This window comes from Xenopus laevis, chromosome 4S (assembly GCF_017654675.1).
Source record: "Xenopus laevis strain J_2021 chromosome 4S, Xenopus_laevis_v10.1, whole genome shotgun sequence".
Lineage (NCBI taxonomy): Eukaryota > Metazoa > Chordata > Amphibia > Anura > Pipidae > Xenopus > Xenopus laevis.
Window position 1 is genome coordinate 40,822,029 of NC_054378.1, and position 6,526 is coordinate 40,828,554.

Genomic DNA, 6,526 nt, shown 5'->3' on the forward strand with positions numbered 1-6,526 from the left:
AATCGTTAATGAAAGAATGGTAACAACAGTGAGGCAGCAAAATGCGATGGGTGCTGATTCACTCTGCATCCCCAGGCAGCAACTGGCGACGCTAATTTGTGGGGATGTAGAGTGAATCTGTGCCTATTGCTTGTTATTACCTATCTGCTATTACAATTCTTAAATTTTGAGTTTATTGGTAGTAAAGTGTTACTGAAAAATTTCTTTATAAACAACATTTTTGGTGAAAATGTTCTCCTGTCCTTGAATGAGTTCTCCCTGGTGAGCTGTACTTAAAATATTTACTTTAACATCAGATGAACGCTGCACTCTTGAAAATGCAACATAAAGTTGACCATGACCAAACACAGGCTCAGATAGGTAAATGCCGACTTTATCCAATGTTTGTCCTTGTGATTTGTTGATTGTCATGGCAAATGCAGCCTTAATGGGGAATTGTCGTCGTTTAAGTTTAAAAGGTAATTCCTGTCAGAACTGGTAAGGTCAATTCTGGGAATCAAAACAGTATCACCGCTATGGGATCCTGTAAGCACTTCTGCCTTGATAACATTTTGTCTCATGCTCTTCACAACCAATCGTGTACCGTTACATAAACCTTGCTTAGTGTTAAGGTTTCTTAACAGCATGACTATTGTTCCTACTTTGAGTATAAGATTGTGTTGTGGTAATCCAGCAGGGTTGATAGTGTTTAAATATTCTAATGGGAAATTAAGTTTCTCACTTTCGTCTTCAGAATCAATACAGTCAGTACTCAGAAAGACACAGCTTTGTCCAGGAAGTAATGCAATCACTTGGTTGTTTATCATGTCAACATCAATATTTTTTGGAGATAATATAGCCCGTTTTGCTAAAAATGGTATCTGGTCTAATGATATTTCTTTACCAAAAATTTCTGTGACCAAATCTTCACAAATAAATTCTTTTGGGATTTGAATAATATCTGGGTGAAGTTCAAAGTCATTGGTAAGCTTTCCATTTCCAAGTAGCAATAACCAATTGTTATATTGGGGGTCTGCACAGCGCATGTTTTCTACCAAGGTTACTTTCTCAAAGTAATGCCAATTTTCAGCATATTTCAAACTTGACTGAACAATAGCGGAACGCATGGCATGCGGAACAATAGCTAAGCATTGTCGAAATCACCTCCTAATAAAAGTAATTTTCCTCCAAATGGAATATCATTATCCATTAATTCTCTCAGAAGTTTATCAATGGTATTGAGTAAATGACTGGATGCCATAGTACATTCATCTAAAATCAATAGTTTTGCAAGTCGTATCTCATTTGCACTGTCACTGTCCATTTTCATATTTGAAACAGATGTTTCTGTGATTGGAACTGGAAGTTTGAATAAGGAGTGACATGTCCGTCCATCTATTAACAAATTTGCCGCTATTCCTGTGGTGGCTGATGCCAAAAAGGAGAGATTCTTTGCACGGAAAAAATGTATAAGTGTTTCATAAAGGTATGTCTTTCCGCTTCCCCCTGGGCCATCAAGAAAGTAGCATTTAGGCATTGTTCTATTGTCTTCTGCAGCAATAATAATTTTATTAAATGCGGTGGATTGTAAAGTGTTCAAGCTTGAAATCATTCTTTGTGCAATATCCTGCTCTTCTTGAATATTTATTGGCAGCAAATTCAACTGAGGTAACGTATTTGGAAAATTTGGCAAATTGAAGTTCCCCAAAGTAAATCCAAGGAGCATGAGAACAAACTGAATTTCTTTAAGTGCATAGGCTTCACAGCTGATGCAAGGATCATCCTTTCCATGCAGTTTGTGGCATATATCCTCTATCATTCCATCCTTGTTTGTATTCCACAGTTTCAGTGGATCAGCTGGAGATGAAAATGCACAGATGTAAGCAAAAAGCTGACGAACTTGACATGGCATTGAAAAAGATACTGCATCTTCTATAGTTTTCTGCCAAATTGTATCATCCAACAAATATCCTTTCTCTTTTGCTGCTTCCTGAAATGTCTTGGACACTTTGACAGCATTTCCAATATGCACAGTTCTAATGTCGTTAAATGACCTAACTCCAGCTTCATGTTGAAGAAGTAATCTTAGGTAATACCTTTCCTGCTCTTTAATACTCACAGTATACATTCGGCCTATGAACTTATCACCACCGTGCTGCCTCTTTTTCCAGAAAGTACCATTGTCAACCCAGACGTAGTGTATTGGAATTTCCCAATACTTCCACTGCCGAGCATCTGGATCCTCTTGATTGAGCTTAAACCATGCTGTTAGTTTTGTGTCTCTTATACTTGCTCTCTCTGCTGCTTGAACTTCATTGCCAACTTGGAAGCAGACATGCTGTTCTTGTTCCAAATGAACTGGCAATCGATAAATTGTATGGCTCTGTTCATACATTGGAAAGCAAAATAATCTCCAGATGGCTGGTGACAGAGGCAGTGGAGTAGCTGCCGGCACTGGTGACAGAGGCAGACAGTTTATTAACTGGTGTGACAGAGGCAGTGGAGTAGCTGCTGGCAGTGGTTGTGCTAGTTTAGTAGCTGTATCTCCAAATGGTGCCCCTGATGGCTTCAGCAGAGAGATGTAGTGAGGAACAACACACCGTATGAACAGTCTTGAGGAGATTTAACTGAGGAGAAAGGGTGCAATGGAATATACAGACGTTCAGTGGGCGGATTAGTTTGCTTTGACCCTTGTGACCTGAATGGTGCGTGTTGATTGGGCAGCGCGGTGCCACCCACGCAGGTACACAACCGGTTCCCCTCCTAGAGTGACGCTAGCGCCGCCATTAGACAAACTTGCAAAGGAGTAGCAAGATGGCCGACGCTTATACAGACTTTAGTGGGCGGATGACAAACTCGCAGAGGAGTAGCAAGATGGCCGACGCTTATACAGACTTTCGTGCAGGTACGCAACCGGTTCCCCTAGTGTGACGGTGAGCGCATCTGCCTCCCTAGATCCTAACCTTCCAGCGGTCGCCGCCTGAGTGAGCAGGAAAGAAGAGGCGGCGGGAGGCAGAAGGAGACGGTGAGCGCATCTGCCTCCCTAGATCCTAACCTTCCAGCGCATCTGCCTCCCCGATCCTAACCTGTTCTGATCCTAACCTTCCAGCACATCTGCTAATCGAAGGCCGCATCTATGTCTTTCGGCTGAAGTTGCGCGCGCATCTCATAGATCCTAACCGAAGTTGCGTGCGCATCTGCCTCCCCTCCACTCGGGACATAGATAGGCCTTCGATTAGTATATAGGATACTGCCATTTTATCTATAATATACACCCAATCAACTGGGTGTCATCCACATGGGAACATAGGTGTTCGAATGGAAATTTAGTTATTAGCACTAAAGTGTTATTTTAATATTTTAACTGCATTTCTTTCTTTGAGACAATTGTTAAAAAGCAGCAAAAGTTCAAATGAACTTTTGATATAAAGGGCCAGATTTATTAAGGGTCGAAGTGAAATTTCGAGCTATTTTTTGTGTACTTCGACTAGGGAACATTCCAAATTTGATTTGAATTTAAAAAAAAAAGTGAAAATTCAAATATCAAAATTTATCGTGCACTGTCTCTTTAAAACTTCGACCATTCGCCATCTAAAACCTGCCGAATTGCTGTTTTAGCCTATGGGGAACCTCCTAGAACCTATTGGTGGACTTTGAAAATTTGACGTTTTTTTTTTTAAATTCAATCGAATACGATGTTACTTTAATTCAAACTATATGGCCTATTCATCCGCAGAAAAAAACTTAAATTTTTTCCCATACATTTCAGTTGGTCTTTTTTTATTCGAATTTAGAAGTTATGGGAGTTCAAAAAAACTCCCATTACATCGAAATTCAACCCTTGCTAAATCTGCCCCAAAGTTTATAATAAATTGAGTAAAATGTAATTTTAACAATTCTAGGGTATCTTAATTCTTATAAATAGATGAGGTTTTCTGTTGGCGATTGCTTCTTTAAACCGTTTCTCCAGCTATGCCCCTAATTTTCTGGCCAGCAATTTAAAAAAGGACATACTTGAGTTGTTTTGATCCCCCGTTTACAGGTGTATGCCTTTAAAACTATTAAATTATAAGTTATGAGTATTCTGCCTAATTGAAATGATGGATGAATGGAATGTTATGCCTTATTTTTTAGATGAACATGGTGATAACAAAGAAAAGGTTACACTAAACAGAAAAAAATGTCAACTCCCTCTAATCTCTTAATCTAAAAGCATGGCTTGACTTTTCTTTCAAAGTGTAACCTGCAAAACAAGGGAATATAGGGAAACAGATCTCAGAAAATTTCCTCCTTAAATAATGGTAAAAATGTAACAGGGTCGGGAAGGGCTGCACAAAATAGCTGTATAGAACACAGTGTGAAATATATTAGTACTCTACAGTCTTTTCAACTGTGAACAAAACCTAAAAACTCAACAAAATGCAGACACAAGAGCATTTTGTTCTGTGCCATTTTCATTGAAATTGTCCAACTTATTTATTATTCAGACTTCAAAATGTAACTTGTAGTTTTGGGGCATTTGTAACACAATATGTTATATTTGGACACATTTTATTTGAAAATGTAGCAGAGATTTCCACATGATGGACCTTATGCCATATCAGATTAAAGGAGAAGGAAAGGCTAAAATTAAGTAAAGCTAGGGCTTGAGCATGCTCAGTTTGATCCTCTCTCTTTTCTATTTTCCTCTCTCTCCTCCCCTCCCTGCTGTAATCTGAGTCAGCAGGGAGAGACTCAGGCAGGAAGTTATGTCACAACAAGCTAATATGGCAGCTCCTATCCTAAACAAACAGAGAGAGCTTCTAGAGCTGTTTACTCAGGTATGGTAAAGCATTCTACAGAATAAATATAGTGTTATTGCTAGCACTATTGTGGCTCATCTATTGGCAACTGCTTCTGTAGCTTTCCTTCTCCTTTATATCTAGTATATTTAGAAGGGGTTGTTCACCTTCCATCACTTTTTCAGTTCAGTTGGTTTCAGATAAATCACCAGAAATAAAGCCTTTTTTTAAAATTATTTTCTTATTTCAATTTGTGGCTTTTTTTCTAATATTGAAGTGTAAAGTTAAATTTTTCACATTCTATGTCTTTCTAGAGCAGCTCTGGCAGGAGGTCACTGACTCTGTAAACTGTTCTAAATTTCTTATCTTCCGCCCTGCTCACTCCAATCCCAGAGTTTTATTAAAGGCAGCTTTTGAAATTGATAACAATAGTTGCTAATATTCCAAAGATACTGCTGAAAAATGTATCAACTAATGTAGCGAATTGTAACAGTTCAGAATCTGCACTACTAAGCAACCAGACTGAAACTGAGAACATTAAACTGAAAACTTCAGTTTTGGAACAATGGTAAAAACACAAAAATGGTTATGCAATTGAAAAAAGGCTTAATTTCTGAAGAACAATCTGAAAACCATTGAACTGAAAAAGTATTTGGAAGGTGAACAACCCCCTTAAAGTCATGAATCTCTATGTAATGATGGTTATGAGATACACAAACATCAGAGCACTTTAGATGCTGCTGAACAGGTCTATCCTTAGGGGTATGAAACCTTTGCCTAATGGGAGGCACATTTAAATCCGCTTAAAAATGTCTTGCTTTTTGTTTTTAGTTATGTTAAAATATAATTTTAAATATATATATATATATATAAATATAAAATAAAATATATATAAAATAAATGTTTTTTCCTTGTATAACTGTAGCATATTGTTGTGTATTGTGTGGTCTGTACTGCCTTGCACTGCTTGCTTGGCTATACAGTATATACAATTGCATCTCCCTCAGTTCATGTAAACAGGAGCTCCACTGCAGAAGTGATGGACTGACAGCCTGGTTACACAATAAAGCACTATGTGGGAAATGTAGTAAAATTTGCAAAGAGCAAAACTTTGCAAATAAAAATGGGCCTGTCGCAAAGTAATATTCTTCACTAGGCTTTTATTGCATTGTGAATCTTAATTGTGCATTGCAAACCTTAAACGCCTGGTCTGAAGTTTCATTCGAAATGTTATTACATACACTGCGAACGTTCGCTAAAAGTCGTTGAGGTCTTTAATCAGTCAAAAATGGTGCAAACATGGTTGCTAATGGCAAACGTTTTTTGCTCTAACAAAAAATATTACATCCCCCCCAAATGTGCCTCACCCTGTAGGATTTACTGCTTATATGCAGCTCCATGTGCTAAAAGAACTAGGAAAAAGCTTAAGGGGGAATGTAATTTAAAATGAAGTTTTTGTGAATTTTGTGAATTTTTAGCTCTGCTTACAATTTAAAATCATTCACTGGCGAATATTACATTGCGCATTATCACTAAGCAAAGGTTAGCGCTAATACCTGCTCTGGAGTTTTATTAAATATTTTGTCACAAAAAACATTTTGCTATTGCAAATTTTTATTACATACACTGCACGTAAAAGCCATTTGTTCTCAAACATTGCGAAGAAGACGTTGAGGTCTATAACCAGTCAAAAAGGATGCAAACATGGTTGCAAAGGTGTTTGCAAATGAAACATTATTCTAAGGAACCTGGAAACCAGGCAACTT